This window comes from Dendrobates tinctorius, unplaced genomic scaffold (assembly GCF_039654945.1).
Source record: "Dendrobates tinctorius isolate UK_male_01 unplaced genomic scaffold, ASM3965494v1 ptg000031l, whole genome shotgun sequence".
Taxonomy (NCBI): Eukaryota; Metazoa; Chordata; class Amphibia; order Anura; family Dendrobatidae; genus Dendrobates; species Dendrobates tinctorius.
In genome coordinates, this window is record NW_027361699.1 from 15,782,739 (window position 1) to 15,807,134 (window position 24,396).

General features: G+C 43.9%; 1 protein-coding gene across 39 annotated transcripts in view; it reads left to right on the forward strand.

Annotated features, from left to right (window-relative positions):
- PTPRD (protein tyrosine phosphatase receptor type D) overlaps positions 1-24,396 on the forward strand; it is a 2,878,718-nt gene that overhangs the window by 1,869,331 nt on the left and 984,991 nt on the right. For all 39 annotated transcript variants that reach the window (XM_073572185.1, XM_073572197.1, XM_073572187.1 and 36 more), the window contains exon 8: positions 12,250-12,282. The gene's annotated coding sequence lies outside the window, so the exon portion shown is untranslated. The remainder of the gene's footprint in view (positions 1-12,249; positions 12,283-24,396) is intronic.

Here is a 24,396-nt window from a genome sequence, read left to right on the forward strand (position 1 = left end):
AGGCAAGGAGGCACGACAGATATCCAAGCAGGGTGCGTGTTTAGGGAACACGCCAAGGTCCAAGGCTAGGTGCGTGTGTAGGGGACACGCCAGGGTCCAAGGCTAGGTGCGTGTGTAGGGGACACACCAGGGTTCAAGACTAGGTGCAAGGCAAGGTGCGTGTGTAGGGGACACGCCAGGGTTCAAAGCGAGGTGCGTGTGTAGGGGACACGCCAAGGTTCACAAACGAGACAGGGTGCGTGTGTAGACACGCCAAAGCATAGAATAAGACAGAGTGCGTGTAGAGACATGCCAAGGCACAAGGTACAAGACAGAGTGCGTGTAGAGACACGCCAAGGTACAAGACAGAGTGCGTGTAGAGACACACCAAGGTACAAGACAGAGTGCGTGTAGAGACACGCCAAGGCACAAGACAGGGTGCGTGTAGAGACACGCCAGGGTTCAGAGCAGGGCTGCGTGCTAGGAGCTACGCAGGGACGCACACCTCACTGGCCAATGCACACGGCTGTAACGCCAGCACGAGGCACGACTAAGGCACAGGAGGGGGCAAAGGAACCTTCGTGCTAGGAGCCACGCCAGGTTCAGGGCAGGGTGCGTGCTAGTAGCCATGCCAGGGTTCAAGGCAGGGTGCGCGCTAGGAGCCACGCCAGGGCACAAGGAAGGGCTGCGTGCTAGGAGCCACGCAGGGGGCACGCCACACTGGCCAGTACACACGGCTGTACACAAACACGTGGCACTTACCACGGCACAGGAGACGGCCAAGGGGAACCCACGCCGGGGTTCAATGCAAGGACAAGGCAGGGAACAAGGCAAGGAATACAGGCAGAAACAGAGCCAGGTCAGAGAGAGGACAGAGTCTAGCAGCGGAGCGTAGGCAGAAGCCCAGAGCCGGGCCAAGGGAAGACCTTGGGACTAGACAAAGAAACGAGCACTAAGGAGAGGAGAAATGGTGCGTGTGCCAGGGAGCACTACAGAGCACCATAGGAGAGAGCGAGGCAGAGCAAGCAAAGACTGAGACCATAGGGAGGAACACAAAGCAAGGAATAGCAAGGCAGAGAACACAGGGAGGACTACAAGTCAAAGCATAGCAAAAGCAAGACATGGCAAAACAGGCGAGGCAGAGAACACAGGAAGGACTACAAGTCAAAGCAAAGCTAAGGCGAGACACAGCAAAACAGACTAAGACAAAGAACAGCAGAAGGACTACAAGGCATAGCAAGGCAAAGACAAACATGGCACGAGAGACAACACAAGACATGGCACAAGACAAGAGGCGGAATACGAGCACGGAGCGTGTGCAGAGACGCACTACAGAGCAAAGTGCAAGGGCACAGAATAGAGGGAGCAACCCCACAGACCCAGAGCCTTGCAGGGAAGCAACACAATAATCAGGCCCTGAGCATAGGAAGAGGCGGCCTGATATAGGGCATAGCACCTCCTCCTCCAGGTCAGGACCAGGGGAGAACTTCCGGGATTCTAGACATGACGAGATGATAGCAGAACCAGACAGTGCAGGATCTTAGGAAACGTCACATGATCAGGGTTTCAGACATGACGAGAAGATCACAGAAGGCAGAGCAGAAACGCAGGGATCCTGCAGCTCAGACATGAGGTGAGTCTGCACACAGCTCTAGCGAACATGCAGGACAGCAGACAAAACATGCGCATGCACATCGCTCCAGGAGTTCTTGAGACAAACAGACATGGCAGACATGGCGGACGTGACACCCGGGTACTTGGCATGGAATGCCTGAACCAGGCGATCCGCATGTACCGAGTGAGCAGGGACCCATGAGGGCTCTTCTGGTCCATATCCCTTCGAGTGGACCAGGTACTGCAAAGAGCGGCGCACCCGCCGAGAGTCCACAATATGTCCGACCTCATACTCCAATTGACCCTCCACCAGCACTGGAGGAACAACAGTCTCAGAGTTCTCTTTGACAGATCCTGCTGGTTTCAACAGAGACTTATGGAACACATTAGATATTTTTAATGAGGTGGGGAGGCGCAACCTATATGCCACAGGGTTGACTATCTCTATAATCTAGTACGGACCAATGAACTTTGGTCCCAACTTAACTGATGGTACCTTTAAGTTGATGTTACGCGTGGAGAGCCAAACCTTCTCTCCCACCTGAAACATGTTTCCCGAGGCTCTCTTTTTGTCCGCAAAATATTTGTATCTCCCCTGGGCCCGAGAGATATTATGCCGGACTTCAGCCCAGAGGTTTTTTAACCGTTGAACGGACCCCTCTGCTCCTGGACAACCGGAATCCACCTGAGAAAACTCCCCAAAATGCGGATTAAAGCCATAGTTAATCAGGAATGGGGACATGTTGATGGACTGACTCACCCGGTTGTTAAAAGCGAATTCAGCCAACGGTAACGCATCACACCAATCCTCCTGTCTGGCAGAGGTCAGACACCTGAAAATTTGTTCCAGGGATTGATTGGTGCGTTCTGTCTGACCATTGCTCTCCGGGTGATATGCAGACGAGAAGGAGAGTGAGATGCCCAATTTCATACAGAACGCCCTCCAAAATTTGGCCACAAACTGCACACCTCTGTCAGACACAACATTCAGGGGTACCCCATGCAATCGGACCACATGCTGCACAAACAACCTTGACAATGTTTCTGCTGAAGGTAATGCTGCCAAGAGAATGAAATGGGCCTGTTTAGAAAACCTATCCACCACCACCCAGATCACGGTATTGCCCCTGGAAGATGGAAGGCCGGTAATAAAATCCATGGAAAGATGAGTCCATGGCCTATCAGGAACCGGTAAAGGTATGAGTTCCCCAGCCGGTCGGTTATGGGAGCTTTTGGAACGGGCACACATGCCACAAGCAGAAACAAATTCCTTGACATCGGACCTTAATGAAGGCCACCAAAAACCCCTGGCTACTGCCTCTCTAGTGGCCGTGATACCTGGATGAGCACTCAGCCTAGAATCATGAAACTCCTGCAGAAGTCTAGGCCGCAATGAATCTGGAACAAACTGTTTATCGCTTGGCCTGGTTGCCGGAGCTAGGGCCTGAGCCCTTAGGATTTCTTGTTCCAACTCAGTTGAGACCCCCGCCACTACCACCCCTGGGGAAGAATGGAGGACGGCGGCTCAGGGGGAGACACTGGATTAAAACTTCTGGACAGGGCATCCGCTTTAACGTTTTTGGACCCCGGTCGAAAAGTAATTGAGAACTGAAATCGTGAAAAAACAAGTGACCAACGGGCCTGTCTAGGAGTAAGCCTCTTAGCAGATTCAAGGTATGCCAAATTTTTGTGATCTGTGACAACCGTGATAGGGTGAGCCGCCCCTTCCAAAAAGTGCCTCCATTCCTCAAACGCCAGCTTGACCGCAAGAAGTTCTCTATTGCCTACATCATAGTTTTTCTCAGCTGAAGAGAACTTCTTGGAGAAGAAGGCACAGGATTTGAGATTAGTAAGGGTGGCTGGACCCTGGGACAGCACAGCCCCCACCCCCACTTCAGAAGCATCCACCTCCACAATGAATGGTTTGAACGGATCAGGTTGCACCAACACCGGGGCAGACATAAAACATTTCTTAATCGCTGAGAAGGATTCCTTAGCGAGTACAGACTAATTTTTTACATCAGCTCCCTTCTGGGTAAGATCCGTGAGTGGTTTAACCACTTGTGAGAAACCTTTAATGAATCTCCGGTAATAGTTCGCAAATCCTAAGAAGCGCTGGAGCTCCTTGAGATCTCGAGGCTGAACCCAGTCAGCGATCGCCAGCACCTTCTTAGGATCCATACGAAACCCCTCACAGGACACAATCAACCCCAAAAAAGACAGCTCCTGTACAAAAAACGAACATTTTTCCAATTTGGCGAACAATTGGTTCTCCCTGAGTCTCTGGAGAACTGTCTTTAGATGTTGCAAGTGAGATTGACTGTCCGGGGAATACACCAAAATATCATCCAAATAAATAATAACAAAACGGCCTATCAGATCAGAAAACACAACATTGATGAAATTTTGGAAAATAGCGGGTGCATTAGTTAACCCAAATGGCATTACCAGGTTCTCAAAGAGTCCTTCTGATGTGAGGAATGCCGTTTTCCACTCGTCCCCTTCCCAAACCCTTATCAGATTGTAGGCCCCCCGCAGATCTAACTTGGAGAACCACTGGGCCCCAGCTAACTGGTTACATAAGTCTGGGATGAGGGGAAGCGAGTAAGAGTTCCTAACCGTTATCTTGTTCAGCTCCCGAAAGTCGAGGCACGGCCGCAAACCACCATCTTTTTTCTTCACAAAGAAGAACCCTGCTGCCACAGGTGACACAGAAGGCCTGATATGCCCTTTGCGGAGACTCTCAGCTATGTACTCCTTCATGGCTTGGTGCTCAGGCCCAGACAAATTGAACAATCGAGCCTTAGGTAACTTGGCTCCGGGTACTAAATCAATGGCACAATCATAGGGTCTATGTGGTGGCAGCGCCTCAGCCTCACTTTCAGAAAAAATATCTTCGAAATCTTTCAGGTACTCCGGAATACCTTCCAGATCGACAGACGACACAGACACGGATTTAACAGCGTTAACAAGATGTCCCCGGTTACCACATTTATTATTGCATTCCCATTGAGTGATTTCCCCTGTAACCCAATCAATGGTAGGATTATGGCGTTGAAGCCAAGGCATCCCCAGTACCAGTCCTGCAGGCAAGTTATCTAGCACCAGACAACTTAGTTTCTCCACATGAGTGGAACCCACTTTTAGAGAAAAAAGTTCAGACCTGCAACAGATACCGTCTTGGGTAAGAGGAGATGAGTCAATTGCCACAAGTTTAACAGGATCATGAAGCCTGACTGTCCCTATCTTATTCAGAGTCATAACCTTGGTATCAATCAGGTTCACAGCCGAACCGCAGTCAATAAAAGCAGTAGTCTGAACAGGACCATAACCAAGTTCCAGCTCCACCTGCAGCACCATTTTTGCACATGAGGAAAATTGTACCTGAAGGTCTGGGTAGCCTCCTCGATTACTACCCAGACCTAGTCGTTTCCCGCCATCTTGGAGGATGACGGACAGGAGGGGCAGTCCTTCTTCCAATGTCCAGATTTCCCACAATAGAAACACACTGCTTTTCCCGGCGGCGTCTTCTTTCCTTTCCCTCACAGGTGACAGCGCTCACCTCCATAGCCATAGGAAGAGTCTGGGTCTCATCTCCACTGAAGAATAAGGGAGTTTCCCGTTGCATAATGCCTCTAGCCCGCAGCCTGTGATCCATGCGAACCGCTTGGACCATGGCATCCTCCAGGGAGTCAGGCGGAGGATGAAGTGCCAAAGCATCCTTCAGACGTTCACACATGCCTCTGTGGAACAGCCCCCAAAGGGCGGCATCACTCCAGGAAATCTCCGCTGCCCAACGTCTGAATTCAGTACAGAACCATTCGGCCGAGTGCTCCCCCTGACAGACACTCATCACTTTGTCCTCAGCCAACCGCACTCTATCAGGCTCATCATAAATAAGCCCTAAGGCTTCAAAAAATGCATCCACAGACATTCTCTCAGGGGCAGAAGAGGAAAGCGAGAATGCCCAGGCTTGTGGGGACCCCCTAAGCAGGGACATCACCACCCCCACCCTCTGTTTCTCATCCCCAGAGGAGCGGGGTCTCAAAGAAAAAAAAAGCTTACAGCCCTCCTTAAATGCCCTGAAATCATCCTTGTTACCAGAAAATATATCTGGCAATTTAACCGGGGATTCAGGTGGGACTAAAATGACATCTCTATTCCCCACCTGCCGGAAGCCTGCGGAAAGTACCCCCTGAACTGAGTCCTCAACCCGCCGTTGGGACTGGGCCAGAGCTTGGTGTTCCAAACTAAGCTTCTGCAGTGACTGAGTTGAGCTTTTCACCTGCTCAGATAAAGCACACATTGAGTCCATGCTGCAGAAGTGAGGAGAGAAAAAAAAAATTGTAGGCCAGTTATAATGTCAGAGACACCGCACTGAACTTGCCCACTGAGCCAGTGTGCGGGTCCTGAGTAAAGCAAAAGCGTGCTCAAAGCTACCTGTGGAGCGGGCAGCAACCGAATAGATGTGTACTTCAGAGCCGCAGGACCTGAAGCACGTGACTGCTAGAGGCGTGGCCTAAACTCCACAGAGCTAGGAGCTGCAAGACAATTCCTAGCAGAGTAACTGCGAGACAAAGTTACCCAGGGGCATAGACAGTGAGAATAGTCAGGACGTAGCCAATGAGTCACACACAGAGATAGCTGCAACGTATCAAAGGGGGCGAGCAGAGAGTAGTCAGGTCACAGGCAATGAGTCATACACAGATAATAACGCAGTACAAAATCAACAGGCAAACTCACAATGGGAAACAGAGCTGGGTCAGAACCATATAAACAAGCTATAGCACAAACAGGCACACGGGGGTCAGCACACTAGTCCAAAGGCAAAAGTATAACTGGCAGGGATTGAAGCTACCCAGGGGTTTATGAAGCTCTCCCAGAACCAGAAAGAGGCCACAATCATTAACCCCAAGTGTGCAGGTCAAAACCTTCACAGAGCTCCAGACATTAACCCCCGGTGTGCAGCTCAAAAACCTGCACTGGGATCATGACACCTTGACTCTTTTTATATAGTGTAGGTTATGATAGTCCTTACTGAATGGCTGTGCTATACTTTGGAATTATGTAGCTGCAAGGCAAGGGAAACCAAAAGTCACACAGGAAGTCATGTAAGCCTTGTTTTTATGGTGCAATCAAATAAAATGTGTAAAATCGCTGCTGTAATTTTAGACGATTTGCACAAAGTTTGTAAAATTTCTACAAAAACTCAATTTGAACCGAATTGATTTCCTCATCTAAAATTATACATGCTGTCATGATCCAGACCAGGTTTTCCATGGTCTGGTCATGTCAAGGGTTAACTTTTCTCTGCCTCGTTCTGGTGTCAGGTCGGCTATTTCCCTGCTCTGCATCCTGCAGGCAGTGTCCGTTATATTTTCTGCCTAAGGCATGAGTAGCTTACTCTGGTTATACCCTGATTTGTCCTGCTGTGCTTTGCTGACTGTGCCTGTGTCTGTTCATTCCTCGCTCCCCATCCCTACTCAGCGTTTCCCTTCGTGTTTGGATTCCCTGGTACCAAACTCGGCTTTGACTCTGACCTGATTCTGGCTCTTGCTTCTGGTATTTCTGCTTCTCACCGGTACTGACCTTTTTTGGCTTTCCTCTGGCTCTTGCTTCTGGTATTTCTGCTTCTCACCGGTACTGACCTTTTTGGCTTTCCTCTGACTCTTTAGTTTTTACCGTGGTACTGTGCTACTCTCTATATCGAGCTGGCTTGTTTGACTATTCTGCTGCCACCTGGTGGTAGCTTCGCTACAGGGCTGCTGGTCTGCTCTAAACAGTATTTCAGCCTTCCCTCCACTCTGCTGCCATCTTGTGGAGATTGCATTTATCTGAAGAGCTGCAGCGTGACACATGCATTTTTAAATTTCCAAATATTGTTAAAATACCGTAGTAAAAAATATATTTCTGTAATGGGGTACGCTCCAACAGTGCTGTGGACGTAAGTAGCTTCAAACCGTACCCCAGTGATGGTTGCACAACTGTGCACAGGTATTGCCAGTAGATTTGTGCTTTAAATCACAACCACACATGGGTATGAACTTCAGCCGCACACATCTGTTGAACCCTATGGTCTTGCCTATACAGTTGAGCCATATAGTTTTATTACATACTGAAAAAAGTATAATACTAGAAAAGAATGCAACTGCACAGTTTGATACTATTGAAATCTACAGTACTTTTAAAAAAAGATAAAGTATAGATACTGGTTTTTCATTTTTTTTTCTTTCAACCCACAACCTCCTATGTTTTTAAAGCATGTTAATAAGTAAAGTATCAAATATAATGATCCAGTGCACCCTTTTCAAAATTAATCCAGTCAATGGATAAACCTGGAAAGCATGCCAATGCAGTGCATTTTGGGTAAATGTGTCGAAGGAAGGTAAAGGATTCAGCCTCCAGTATATAAAAAAACAACAAATTTTACTTAATCCATTAAAAAGTGGAAAATGTACATACTTTGCAAAAAGGTTGAATTGAATACCCTCCATAAAAACAAGCATGTTTCGTACACTACAGCATTCAGCGTCCTGGAATAAGCATATTTGATGATTAAATGTACATACTGGAAGCTGAATTCTTTACCTTTCTTAGTAATAAACATAGTATGCCGATTAGAAATGACTGGAACCATTCGCAGAGGATCGAGTTTGAGTTGAATTTCCTCGATATTGCTGTTTTATGCAAATTTAAACATGTTGAGATTCAATTCCCAGCTTGCAAAAAAAAAAAACAAAGTGGTCCAGCGACATGTTGTGTTGCTGTTCGGTTCACCACATAATGCCCTGCAGCTATGATATTTCATGGATTATCAAAACTTGTACAGTGGTGATCAGTACCTGGGCTATCATAGGTCAATGGTTCCCAGTGGAACACAGCTTGTACGAGTTAATTTCCATCTCCAAAGTCACTGGGTAACTCACACTCCTGTAGAGTGTAAGCTTTTATGGCCAGCATGGTCCTCTCTCTTTGACTCTTTCACACCTGTACATTGTAATCTTTTATAGCCAACGGGGTCCTCTCTCTTTCTTCCCTAAAAACTGTAAGCTTTGATGATCAGCATGGTCTTCTGGTGTAGAGAAAGCTCTTCCGGTCAGCAGGATCTTCTCTCATTATCCCCTAAAATGTGTATGCTCTTATGGTCATCAGAGTCCACTCTCTCTCTCTCTCCTCTCCCCATGTGTATTTTACAATATAAACTTTCCAGTATTGAAATGTTAACCGATGTATTCACCGTAAATCAAATATTTGGGGAAAATTTTATATAGTTTCTTTATTCAAATTTGAAAAGATCAGCTCATCTATAATCTATATATATACTACCGTTCAAAAGTTTAGGGTCACTTAGAAATTTCCTTATTTTTGATAGAAAAGCACAGTTTTTTCCAATGAAGCTAATAGTAAATGATTCAGAAAACCCTCTGTACATTGTTAATGTGGTAAATAACTATTCTACCTGCAAACATCTGGTTTGTAATGCAATATCTTCATAGGTGTATAGAGGCCCATTTCCAACAACCATCACTCCAGTGTTCTTATGGTACTTTGTGTTTGCTAACTGTGTAAGAAGGCTAATGGATGGATAGAATACCCTTGAAAACCCTTGTGCAAGTATGTTAGCACAGCTGAAAACAGTTTGGCTGATTAGAGAAGCTATAAACCAGACCTTCCTTTGTGCTAGTTGAGAATCTGGAGCATTACATTTATTGGTTCCATTAAACTCGCAAAATGGCCAGAAAAATAGAACTTTCATGTGAAACTTGACAGTCTTTTCTTGTTCTTAGAAATGAAGGCTATTCCATGAGAGAAATTGCCAATAAACTGAAGATTTCCTACCACATTGTGTACTACTCCTTTCAGAGGAGAGCACAAACAGGCTCTAACCAGAGTAGAAAGAGAAGTGGGAGGCCCCGCTGCACAACTGAGCAACAAGACAAGTACATTAGAGTATGTAGTTTGAGAAATCGAAGCCTCACATGTCCTCAACTGGCAGCTTCATTAAATAGTACACACAAAATGCCAGTTTCAACATCTACAGTGAAGAGGCAACTCTGGGATGCTGGCCTTTAGGGCAGAGTGGCAAAGAAAAAGTCATATCTGAGACTTGCTAATAAAAAGGAAAAGATTAATATGGGCAAAAGCACACAGACATTGGACAGAGGAAGATTGGAAAAAGGTGTTATGGACAGGAAAATCCAAGTTTGAGGTGTTTGGATCACACAGAAGAACATTTATGAGACACAAAACAACTGAAAAGATGCTGGAAGAGTGCCTGATGCCATCTGTCAAGCATGGTGGAGGTAATGTGATGGTCGGGGGTTGCTTTGGTGCTGGTAAAGTGCGAGATTTCTACAAGGTAAAATGGATTTTGAATAAGGAAGGCTATCACTCTATTTTGCAACGCCATGCCATACCTTGTGAACAGCGCTTGAATGAAGCCAATTTCATCCTACAACAGGACAATGACCCAAAGCACACCTCCTAATTATGCAAGAACTATTTAGGGAAGAAGCAGGCAGCTGGTATTCTATATGTAATGGAGTGGCCAGTGCAGTCACCAGATGTCAATCCCATTGAGCTGTTGTGGGAGCAGCTTTACCGTATGGTACGCAAAAAGTGCCCATCAAGCCAAACCAACTTGTGGGAGGGGCTTCTGGAGGCATGGGGTGAAATTTCTCCAGATTACATCAGCAAATTAATTGCTAGAATGCCAAAGGTCTGCAATGCTGTAATTGCCGCAAAGGGAGCATTCTTTGACGAAAGCAAAGTTTGAAGGAGAAAATTATTATTTCAAATAAAAATCTTTTTTCGAACCTTGTCAATGTCTGGACAAGATTTTAAATTCATTTAGCAACTCATTTAATTAATAAAAGTAAGGGTTTTCATGGAAAACACAAAATTGTCTGGGTGACCCTAAACTTTTGAACGCTAGTATATATATATATATATATATACTGTATATATATATATATATATATATATACTGTATATATATATATATATATACTTTTTTACAGTCAAAATCAAGGGCTCTGAGGTGTCTTTTTTTTATATGTAATGTATAGATTTAATAAATGGAAAAAGAAAATCTGACTGCCTGTGGGTGCTACTTATTCTAGGGAATTAGAGATGCTTTCTTACTAAGTTTATTGGAACTTGAACAATTCTCTATGAAGTATTATGTGACTACAGACATGCACAAAGTTATCATTTCATTTGTGCATATGGTTATAGATTTATCGGAGCTCTGTAAGACTTTTTTAATAATATTACAATATGCAAAAATTAGGAAAAACTTTATAAAAAATCCCAAAGTGAGAAGTATAATAATTTAAAGTTCCTCACATTATTGCATCCACTGCCAGTTTACAATAAAAAAAGAATGGATGCATCAAGCACAACAGAAAGACATGACCTTAGAAATGTTTTCCTCTTTCTTTGCCTCCTTTGTCGATGCTGTGATGCGAACTGTAGAAGAGAAGCCAGCGTTCACACATTGTCTCTGTGTATGGTTTATTCATTTTCTACTAATGCACTTTATAACATGCAGACTAGTCATTGCGAATCAAAATGAAGATGTCTGAAAACATTGATATCATCCTCGTGTTTTGTTTGGCATTAATCAACATGATGATCACATTTTCAGCTACAATGTGTACAGAACCGGAGCAGGGAGAACCTACATCCTCTGCATTTTTTAATAAACATGCCTTTTTTTAAGTGAGTTGAAGCATGGCTCGGAGCTGCTTATTCTGTCTTTTTTCTGTGCTACTGATAAATTATGCAGGGGGATGCCTGCACGCCATGCACTTCTCCTTCCCAATAAAGTGAAAACTCTCCTCTCACTACATTAACAGTCACCAGAAGGAACTGTCCCTTCGTGATTTCCCCTTAGCCAGTGTGCTAGAACATAATATTCAACAAATTCCACGGTACGACATAGGGCGTCAGCGAAAATGCAGTTTGTTGTGAAGTCTTTGTTTTGCATTTACTATTAGGAGCCAAGTGTTTCATTCCTTTGCATCTCTCCACTGGACCTTATCAGAGAACACAGTAGCTGGAGGGCACCGGCAGTACTGATCACTCAGAAGGAAACACAACAGCTGTGTTCCTGACAGCTGGACTGGCATGACGTCCATCAACCAATACCATGGATATCTAACAGTGTTCTAAACAGCAGGGGGCTTCCGAAACCTGTTATGCTGAAAATGAGTTAACTCCCATGTGATAGGCAGTATCTGTGCCCCTCTTTAGATGTAACCATAGAATGGAAGAGGAAGAGGGGGAGGCTGTCCCTGGAAAATTGATTTGTAGTGCTGAGTTGGAAAAAAAATTGCTAAAAAAAAATAGAAAGTAAATGTGTAAAATATAAACAGCTGTTTAATACGATGTTGAAGTATTCAGGCAGTACCGAACAAGAAAAAATGTACTCAGCCTAAATAATTAAAGCACATTACACTGCTACACTGAACATAGCATCCAATCTGTACTAAAGCAAAGCGCTGGCCTAGTAAGAAGAAGTGCCATGAACGTGACCTGGTAAGAACTTCTCTGGTCGAGTCAATCAATTTCATGCTGTTTTCATTATCTAATAAAATGTAGCAGCGAGGTTTGGATAGTTTGTCATCAGTGCAATTTTTTCTTTTCTTACAGATCCTGTAACAGTGGCTAAACACTGGACTACACGTGAGTTTTTTTTGAGATTTTTCACTTATTGCAATGTTACTAATTAAAGTTACCTCTCTATATTTGAAAGCATGGACATAAGTATATACAGTATATATATATATATATACTTATATATAAATATATATAGTATATATGTATATATAAATATAATGTAAGTAGGTCTGACTCACAGTAGCTGTATTATTATAAGTTTGCCTATCATTTAAAAATACCCTAATGTTGTGAATGTGACTTTTTTGTAGATCTTTACTTTGCTAGCACCAAACTGACCTGATTTGGGGCTTATTAGGGTTTTTAGGAGTGACTGTTGGGGAGCTCAGCATCTGGATGCTATGACTTGTTGCATATAGCATATTGTGGGAGCAACTATGCTATTTCAATCCATTAGAAAATGTTATAAAAAGCATTAGATACTACTTTATGGAGCTCTACAACAGAATCTCTAAGTCTCAACAGTCAGTACATCTCAATGGTATCCATTATACTGATATACGCATGGTCTCTGAGGCTGAATATGTTGCTACACATGCATCACAATACACACATACTGCTATATAACATTTTTCTGTTTTATAAAACTGGTTGTTATGTACATTTAATGAAGAAACTGAATCTGTCAAAGGTTAAGGAGAGTAGATAAAAGCTAAAAAATGAATACAGTATGTATATGTGTTATTTTGGGTTTAGAGATGAGTGAATTGGTCTGAGATAAACTGAATTTGGTCCGAATTTTACGCAAAAAATCAACTTTTTGATTTACATCAAGTTCAGAAAAATTTTAATCTTCTGACTGCCATTTTTCTGGGTAGTAATAGTCTATGATCTATTAGTATAACCAAGTCTTTTTCACACATGCTGTTGCTTAGTTTTATTCCTCCCATTCTGTAGATGTAATTTTCATTTTTCTTACCCAGACCTCAAATTTTTAATTTTTCCCTGTTAACCTCTTAACCTCGGAGGTATTTTCATTTTTGCATTTTTGCTTTTTGCTCCCCTTCATCACAGAGCCATAACCTTTTTGTTTTTTGTGAAAATGGCCATATTGGGGCTTGTTTTTTTGCATCAAAAGTACTTTTGAACGATGCCATTGGTTTTAACATGTCATGTCCTGGAAAATAGGAAAAAAAATTCCAACTGCGGTGAATTTGCCAAAAAAAAATGCAATCCCACAGATGTTTTTCTTTTTTTTTGCCATGTCCACTAAATGCAAAATCTAACCAGCCATTACGATTCATTTAAATTAGCTAAGTGTTCCCTCACCATCTCTCTGTATATACAGTAGATAGTGTGGATTATTTTATTCTTTCGATGGCACCGTGAAGATCAGCTCATGTTACAATTGTTTTTGTAGAGAACACAGATGTAGAAAAGCAATTTGAAAGTTCGTCCTTTTCATCATCATTTTTTTGTAAAAATCCTATAGCATCTTTGACTTTCCTTTTGATTTTTACATACCCCCCAAATCTTTTTTTGCTGCTTTGTGTCTCCACTGCAAGCCTTATTTCAGTACTGGCTTTAGCTCTTCTAGTGCTTGTCCTGAATTCCCTGCAAACAGTATTATATTCTACTTTAGATACAGTATGCCCCCTCTTTCCATTTAATATACATTTAGTGAACAAACCATAACCCTATCTGGCTAACTAAGGCTAACTAACGTCTGAAACCTTGGTCAAAGTTATTGTTAACACAAAAATCTCCAACCGTAACCAAACTTTTGCATTGGCCCATTTTCCTTTTTGTATTTTTTAAAATGAAAAAAATGAAAAAAAAAAAATATATATATATATACAGTACATACTGTATATATAAATCCTGTAAATGTAAATGTAACTAAATAAATATGTATATATTCTCTATACATATATACAGTACTGTACATATATCTATATATATGTATATATATAGGAATAATTTCCAAAATTTTGACAATATTAAGTTTCAAAGAGCATTTTTAACCCATAACAAGGAAGTTAGGGTAATGTTATAATTACATTACAAAATATTCAGTTTTACTGAAATTAGGTGATGCAAAAAATGAAAATACACTGCATCAAAAACTGCAACATCTAGTATTTTTTATAACTTCCATCATTTTTAAGGACAACACCAAGTCACCAAGTCTTCTAGACATGAAATGAACAAGTTGGCGACATATTGCAACATTTATCTTTTTCCATTCTTTAACAACGATGTCTTTTAGATCCTGGATGCTAGATGGATAGTGACGCACAACTTGTCTCTTAGAAATTCCCCATAGGTGTTCAATTGGATTCAGATCAGGAGAAAACTTATCCACTGAATTACTTTGACCCTGTTCTGCTTTAGAAATGCAACAGATGTGTGTTTTGGATCATTGTCATGTTGCAAAGTGCATGTCTACCAATGCCGGAGAGTGATGATAGTGTCTTCTCTTTCAATATAAAGCAGAACATCTGTGAATTCATGATACCATCAATAAAATGTAGCCTAATGACACTAGCATGACTCATACAGCCCCACACAAAGATACTGCCATCAATATGTTTCATCATGAAATTTTCTATGTACTTCTCACCTTTGAGACACCATATGGTTTTGAAGCCATCAGTTCCAAAGATATTTATCTTCATATCATCACTCCACTATAGAGTTCCAATAGTCTTGTGTTCATACTTTTCAGCATGAGCCAATTGTTGTTGGGCTTTTTTTTTCTGAGCTTTAGGAGAGGCTTCCTTTGTGAATCACAAACATGCATGCCATTCCTCTGCAGTGTATGCCATATTGTATCATGGGAAACACTCACCTATTGTTAGGGTTGGCGGATTGCACTAAATAAAATCTAATATATAAAGCTCAAGTGTGTATATGTACGGGATTGGCATCCGCACTGTCACAGCTACAGCCACAAAATTTGGCACAGTGACACATCTGGACCCCGAGAGTGTCTTAAGCTATGTTGTCAGGTGAAATTTTAACCCCGCGTGTTCCAATTCACCAAACAATTTTGCCCCTATCTACAAAATGGGGAAAAGTGTGTGTGTATCAAGCCCTGCCCCTCATTATGATGTCATAATGGTTGCCATGGCGACACTGTTGGCATCATAGGTTGCAAGTCCCGCCGCTCAATATGATGTCATAATGGTTGACTATGGGATGCAGGATGTGTGATGGGTATATGGGCACTGGACTGTGGGATGGAAGATATGTATGATGGGTATATGGGCACGGGACTATGGGATGGAGGGTGTGTGATTGGTATATGGGCTCTGGACTATGGGATGGAGGATATGTATGACGGGTATATGGGCATGGGACTATGGGATGGCGGATATGCATGATGGGTATATGGGCACAGGACTATGGGATGGAGGATATGTATGATGGGTATATGGGCATGGGACTATGAGATGAAGGATGTGTGATGGGTATATGGGCACTCCTCTATGGGATGGCGAATATGTATGATGGGTATATGGGTATGGGACTATGGGATGGAGAATATGTATGATGGGCATATGGGCATGGGACTATGGGATGGAGGATGTGTGATGGGTATATGGGAAATCGACTATGGGATGGAGGATATGTATGATGGGTATATGGGCACGGGCCTATGGGATCATGGATATGTATGATGGGCATATGGTCACGGGACTATGGGATGGTGGATAATTATAACTTGCTATAACTAACCACAGTTAGTTACTATGCCTGAGAAGCGCCAGGCTCTTCAGCTAGTATAAAATAAAGTGCAATCGCAACCCGGGGTCCACCGTGCAGAGATAAACCTGCTGCTAGTTGTGAACAATGATGGAAACACTGAGTACCAAGCTCAGTTACTTCACAGAGAGGTACTGCACTAAGAGAGCTAAGTACTATACTCTGTTACTTTCACAGAGAGGAAGCATAAGGGTTGAGCTTGCTCTGTAATTCAACTGTGCTAACCGTGCTCATGAATGAAACAGATGCTAAGCCAAGAAGCTAGTTACCCCAGTCGTAACGCTACAGAACTTGTGGCTGACCAGCACCCTAAGCATGTAGCAGACTAGAGACCCAGGCGTTGAGCCATAGGTACACAACTGCATTACCCAAGTAAAATGGCAACTGCACAGTTCTGTAAACTGTAGCCTCTGTTCACACCGGATGCATTATAGTTAGCACTGGGCAGCCCCCCTATATGGTGTAACTAAGAGGCTGTACTTGTTTTTGCAATATGGTCATGAATTGTTAGGAAAATTACATTTTTGGGTGTGCAAAATAACAAATCTAGTTTGCAAATGATGGCCCACATTTTTGGGAGTGTGATGTAATTGTTTAACCCTTATAAAATGTTGATTTTGAAAGGAAACTACAAGTTTTCTGACCAATCTGTTGGGGGTGTACTCATTTATGCTGAGCACTACATATGTATATACACATAATATAGAGTTGATTTTGCTAATGTATATTTTTCCTTCCACAACACATTGCTAATATATAGCTAGAAAAACTATGGAAGTGGTAATTAACCAATTACAACTGCTACAGTAAATATTCCTTAATAGATTTCCTCTCTTGATGAATGAAGGCAAATCTGTGAAAACTATCCTGTATAGCTCAGAAAATAATTGATCTTTGACATTTGATTGCCAGTCCCAGAGCTGCCATTATATTTTCATTACAAACGTGTGAAAGTGCAAGAGGTCTGCAGTAGCTTTGTATTTGAAAAGTATGGAGAACCAAAAAAAGAGACATTTTTTCAATGAACAATTAGCATTAACAGAGAATTAGGTAAACAGGGAGACGAGAAAAAGCAAGGGTTGCACATTGCATGTAATTAGTTTTCTCATGCACTAATAATCAGGACACACAGTTGTGATTTTGTACTAGGGAAAAGAACAATCCAGAATAAAGTGTTAACAAAACATTCCTTTATCTAAAGTTTGCATGTAATGTGAAGGAGCCTTCAGAATTAATTAATCAGAAATTCTGCAGATGTAGAGTTATCTGTTTTAGAATCTTTTCCTAGACATCTTCAATGTTGTGATATTGTCAGGCTTTAGCACACTTATAGCCATATTAGCAATTAATAATAATAATAATAATAATAATAATCATTATTTATATAGCGCCAACATATTCCGCAGCGCTTTACAGTTTAACAGTTCCAAACATAAGTCATAAGTAACAACGTTAACAATACAATAATTAAAGCAAAATAAGACGACCCTGCACATGAGAGCTTACAATTTACAATGAGGTGGGGGAGATACAAAGTACAGGTGTGTATTTACAATGACTTATTTACAATGATAGTCCAGCCATCTTGAGGGAGTGAGGGATGGATGGAGATAGTGAATGGGCTACACATGCACACTAACACATAGAATGACTGTGATTAGTGAACGTGATAGGCCGCTCTGAACAAATGTGTTTTGAGGGAGTGCCTGCAACTATGCAAATTGTGGATATTAGAGATGAGCGATTTTGCCTTTTTTCGGGTCGAGTCGGGTTTCATGAAACCCGACTTTCGCAAAAGTCGGGTCGAACGAAATCGGCCGATTATTGTGAAAAGTCGAAGTCTGACTGAAACACGAAACCCAATGTAAGTTAATGGGGAAGAAAAGTCGGCAGGGAGTGGAGAACAGGAAACACACCTACAGTGCCAATTTTAATGCCAAAAGCATCAATTCTTATTCCTTAAGCTTGTCAACCTTAATTTACTTTATAATAATAGTTAGACATTGAAAACTGGGGGTTATTTGCTAAAGTTGTGGGGGGGTAGTGCTCGCTCCAGATTTTCGTGGGCCCTGGGCCAAAGAGTGTCACTGGGCTCCTTTAACACATGACACAATTCATGATCCTCTGATACGGCAGAGAAATAGCGGTATAGTACAATGAAAAATACTTCTTACATCACATGACTGATATCCATTTTAAATTCTCCAATAGCTCCAAAAGCAGACAGTATATTCCTCCATACAGTATTATGGCCACCGCATAGTGCGCCATACAGAGTAATGAGGCCCATATATTTCTCCATACAGAATCATTGGTCCCATATAATGTTCCATACAGTATATGATGAGCTCCACATAATGCTACAGTATATGTTGTTCACCATGGATGAAGCTCCAGTGTCCTATGGGCCCAAATAATGCTCCATATAAAATGGGCCAAATTTCTGATGCTCCAGTGTATAGTGGGCCTTGTAAATGCTGATCCAGTGACTGATGTCCACCTTTGGAACGCTCCAGTGTATGGTGGGCCCCAGATATCATTCTCCAGAGTATCGTGCTCCCCAAAAATTGCTCCCAACCTTTAAAACAATTAAATAAGTCTCCTTGCTAGGGAATCCCTGTACTCTGGACTCCTCGTCATGCCCATCTTCCATCTCTCTGCACTTGGACTGTTTAGGCAGAGGGCGTACAGACGTGATGTCATCGCGCTCTTTGACAAGAATGTCACTGTCAGGAAAAGTGTTTGGCTTCCAGGGGCAGTATGGTTGCAAAGCTGAACCTGAAATGAATGTCCAGAAGGGCACCTCCAGGAGTGGAGCCTGCGGCTTAATTGGACTCAACACTGGCAACCTCAACCATGCCATCCACAAAAAAGCTGCACAGATTGCAAGCTTAATTCCGTTAACAAACGAGACTCAGGCAAGCCCCCGCGGTCCGCGTCCAGCTTACTAGAGGGACACGCGAGGCTCTGGCCCGCGAGATCGGCCAATAACAGATCTGTCATGCCCTTACATGTTCGGGGCTGCACACGTGCTACAATGAAAGGACCAGCGTGTATCGCTTACAGGTGCAGATAACACGCTGAACCCCGATAGTGATGGGGATCTGGGATTACAATTCTTACCCACGAACAAGCATTTCCCAGTAAGTGCAGGTCAACCGTAATTACGGAATTAGGCCTAAATGGCATTCCAGAAAGAATGTGAAAAAATTAAGTGTCCAAACCACAGGTGCTGTAGCTTGCTTAACAGCTGGGCTCCTCTGCTGAGTAGTACACAGTTCTTACATAAACAGGCGGCATAGCTTGGTTCATGGGTGGCCAACTCTGCTGAGTAGCATACACAGTTACTAGGCCCAAAGTATTAAGTGGTGTAAATGCAGTAAAAAACTGGTTCTTTCATAAACAGGCGGCATAGCTCAATTCATGGGTGGGCTCCTCTTCTGAGTAGCAGACACAGTTACTAGGCCCAAAAGGATTTTCAGGACAATATGCGGTAAAAAATTATTAGAAACACACACGGTGTAGCTCCTTCACAGGTGTACTACACCGCTGGCTACCAGACATCGCTACTATGCCCTAAAACTGTCTATTATCTTTGAAAACCATTATTAATGTGAAAAAAAGATTCACTTTTGTTTAACGAAACGTTCTCGAACGGAAACTCGAACAGTCGAATTTTAATCAAAGTGTTGCAGTTCGACGTACGGATCTAACACCGCCCAAAACAGCTAGAATTTGAACTTGGCCAACAGTTCCACTCAAATACCACTCATCTGTAATCAGGAGGCAGACTCAGATGGTCTCAGGCACAGTATGGATTCGACAATATTGCAGAAAGTTGAGAAAGGGTACAGTATCACCGGATAGCAGATATATATAGCATCGTTTACACATTAAAAATCTATGTCTATATATCAGGAGGCAAACTCAGACAGTCTCAGGCCCAATATGGATTCGACAAGATTGTAGAAAGTTGAGAAAGGGTACAGTATCACCGGATAGCAGGTGTATATAGCATAGTTTAAACATTTAAAATCTCCGTGTTTATTTCCGAAGTACGAAAAAGACACTCACAGCCTCAGTATGGATTAGACAACAATCTAAAAAGTAGAAAAAAAGGAAATGTTTTTGAAGCGTACACCAGTATACACTGTTGGGTTATTTTTAAATCTTCATATATATTTCTGTCTCAGTAAGACAGTCCAGACTCTCCGCAAGAGGAAACGAGATGGATAAAAGTAAAGACATAAAGTCAAGTGATTGCAGAAATTTAGGAATTACTAATCACGGGAAAAACTCCCTGGTGAATTCTCAGAGGCGATGCTGACCCTCAATTACTTTGTGTGTGGAGACAGAGAAAACAGTTCTTTGTGAAGAAAGGGTTGCTATATCGCAGTACCGTGGATCCCATCACCGTTACTCATCTCCATCAAATTTTGACCACAGGGAGAGATGTAGACATGGTCCTCACTGCCTATAATGATCTGTCAGGTAACTTTGGAGTGCAAAAGACAGAAGCCACAGGCTGTAGGTGATTCTATTGGATTGGCATGAGAGGGCACATTTAAAAATGTGGGCAGGAATGTCACACGTCTGTGAGTAGGAAAACTGTGAAAGCTGATGATAAACCACCTCTGCATCTCATTGTGAGTCGACGTCCATAAAAAATGGAAGCCATTGATCATCTGAAGCTAGAGTCCGGCCAGCAGGACAGGGCATAGCTACGTCTTAACCATCATCTATTAGTTCACCACATTTGTAGTGGCAGTCCCAGGGAAGGATTTGACAGCCCAGACTACACAGCGCAGGAGCAGGGAGAGGTAAATATTGCAAATGCTGGGGCCCTGCCCAAGCAAGGGGGCCCACTCGTGGGCATCGGTACTGGCACTGGGCCCCTCATAGTGCACCGGTGTGTCTGACAGCGGGTGTGCACCCCCACCATCAGATACACTTGATTGCACTATGAGGGACCCTGTGCCAGTGCCGGCGCCCAAGAGTCGGCCCACCCACCTGTCTAGGGCAATGGCACTCACACGGTTGCGTGCGCTAGGTGGTGACCCCAGCCATGGAGGGGAGGCAGCCCAGTTAGGGAGGTTTAAAAAATGGTGTATGTTGATGTTGGACATTCAGCAGCTGCAAATGGAAGAATCGGAGAAGTCTGTGGAAGAGGAGGACAAAAGCAAGCCATTTTTCTGGCAACCTATGTGTCATTAGGGGAAGGTGGGATAAATCCTTTGAAACCCATGCATGATTCATTTTAATGAAGGTTAGATCATCAACATTTTGGGTCGACAGACGGGTCCTTTTTTCTGTCAGGATTGAGCCAGCAGCACTGAAGACTCTTTCCGATAGCACACTAGCAGCAGGGCAAGCGAGCTCCTGTAAGGCATATTGTGCCAATTCAGGCCAGGCATCCAGTTTAGAGGCCGAATAGTCAAAGGGGAATGACCTGTGAGGGAGAACATCGATATGGGAGAAGTAGTTTGTAACCATAGTTGACAACTGCTGTCTCCTGTCACTTTCAATCGATGCAGTATTACCAGTCGTGTGAGCGGGACTTGAAAGATCAGTCCACAACATGGTCATGAAACCCCTGTCTCCAATGCCACTTCTGATGTGTGCACCCCCAACACCTCTTCCAAGTTGCCCCCGACCCCTTCGGCTCGTGTGAGAACCATCACCGCTGCTGTGTGCTGGGAATGCCTCAACCAACCGGTTTACCAGAGTTGCTTGTTTGTTAGCCAATATTTGGTCAAGGTTCTCCTGTGGCATGATGTTTTGGAATTTGCCTTTATAGTGTGGATCCAGGATGCTGGCCAACCAGTAGTCATCATCGTTCATCATTTTGGCAATGTGGGGGTCCCTTTTTAGGATCTGCAAGGCATAATCTGACATGTAGGCCAATGTTCCCGGTGTCAATGATGCACTGTGAGTGCTGGGTGGAGGAGCACTTTCTGGCAAATCCACATCCCTCCAGTCACGCACAAACCCTGTACCAGACCTTGCCACGCCAACATTTTCTCTTGCCCCACGAGAAGCATCCTCCTCCCCTAAATAATCATCCCCATCATCATCCTCCTCTTCTTCCTCCACCTCGTCCACGACAGTTCCCTGAACAGACAATGGCTGACTGTCATCAAGGCTTCCCTCCTCCTCTTCCTCATCATCCTCGGCTGCAGATGCCTGCTCCTTGATGTGCGTCAAAGTTTGCATGAGCAGACGCATAAGTGGGTTGCTCATGCTTATGATGGCGTCGTCTGCGCTTACCAGCCGTGTGCATTCCTCAAAACATTGAAGGACTTTACAGAGGTCTTTCAGCTTCGACCACTGCACATCTTGTCAACTCCATGTCTGCCCTTAAAGTGCCTGCCCGTGTATCCTCCCACAAATGCATTACGGCCTGCCTCTGTTCGCACAGCCGCTCAACCATATGCAGGGTGGAGTTCCACCTTGTTGCAACGTCGATAATTAGGCGGTGCTTGGGAAGGTGGAGCAATCGCTGCAGCTTCTGCATATGACAGGAGTGTACCGGCGACCGGCGGATGTGCGAGCACAGTCTTCGAACCTTATGGAGCAGGCCTGTTAACTCTGGATAATTAGTGAGAAAGCACTGCACCACAAGGTTCAAAGTGTGAGCCAAGCAAGGTATGTGTCTGAGTTTTGAAAGGGCTATGGCTGCCACAAAATTCCGGCCGTTATCACTAACTACCTTGCCTGCTTCAAGATGTAGACTGCCCAGCCATGACTCAGTTTGTCGCTGAAAGTAGTCGGCCAGTACCTCCACCGTGTGTCTGTCGCCCAAACACATCATCTGCAACACAGCCTGCTGATGCTTTCCACTAGCTGATCGATAGTGGGACACATTGTGTGCACCACTGTCAGCTGCGGATGCAGTGCTCGTGCGACTACGCTCTGTGGACGAGCTTTCGCTTCTAGAGGAGGAGGGTCGAACGCCTACAGCCAACTTTTTCCTATACCATGGGCTAGGCAGTACTGTGACATCACAGCTGTCCCCTGTGTACTCTGCATCCACCACATTAACCCAGTGCGCAGTGATGGACACGTAACGGCCCTGGCCATGCCTACTGGACCATGCATCAGTTGTGAGGTGCACCTTTCCACTCACTGATTGCTTGAGTGCATGGACAATGCGGTCTTTCACATGAAGGTGGAGGGCTGGGATGGGTTTGCGAGAAAAGAAGTGGCGACTGGGTAGGTCATAGCGTGGTACTGCGTAGGCCATGAGTTCGCGGAAAGCTGCGCTTTCAACCAACCGATAGGGCATCATCTCTAACGAGATTAGTTTGGCAATGTGGGCGGTCAAACCCAGTGTACGCGGATGAGAGGATGAGTACTTTCTTGTCCTACTCATAGTCTCTGGTAGGGTGAGCTGGACTTGAGAGCTGCATATGGTGGAACTACCGGTGGACATGAGAGAGGGTGATGATGGTGATGGAGTTGGTGTTCTTTCTGATGGCCTAGATTCAGTCTTTTGTTGCAATAACAGTGTGATTCCCTGACTGATTTGCCCTTGCGACGACAACTCAACATTTGCAGCTGGTGGTGTGCTAACCGGTGGACTTACAGTGGGGGAAACAATGTAGCGTTGCTGACTACCTTCTTTGGAAGCAGTAGCACATGTGGTACGTGAGTTTTGGTAGTCCGTCCACGCTTGCAAGTGCATGGTGGTTAAATGTCTTAGCATGCAACTGGTATTCAAATTTCTCAGATTTTTCCCTCGGCTAAAGGTCTTTGCACACTTCTTACAGATAACCTTTGCCTGATCATTAGGATTTTGTTCAAAAAAGTGCCACACTGCACTCTTCCTACTATGGAAGACATTTTGAGGCCTTGCACGCTGTGCTATTTTGACCGTCTGGTCAAGCTGTCCTGCAACCCTTTTGGTTTCTGTAACCCATTTTTGAACTGCTTCGGGCCTGCCAGATAACAGCTGTTGCGATGTCGATGCCCGCTGTGGATGCTCCTCCTCCTCTGCTGAGCTATTGGCAGTGGCACCCTCTACCCCCAATGGAAGCCAATCTGGGTTAACAAAAGGGTCATCCATCAGCTCCTCTTCAATGTCATGTGCACCTTCCTCTGTGTCACCGTGTATGGTGGTATAGTATGCGGGAAGGGGCACCTGAGTTTCATCTGGGTCAGATTCTGGCTCATTACACTGCGAGGACAATGTAGTGCTCTGAGTGAATGTACCAGCAGATAAATCTAGCAGTGGCTGTGCATCAGTACACCATGTCAGATTCATCTTTGCCTGGGTAATTCACGATTTGACTTGATAACCCAGGCATGGTATGTGAAAACAGCTCCATGGAGTAATCTGTAGTGTGGCCTGCCGCGTCCTTCAATTTTGGTTGGGGTGAAGGACACAAGGAAAGGTGTGGTTCATGAACATGA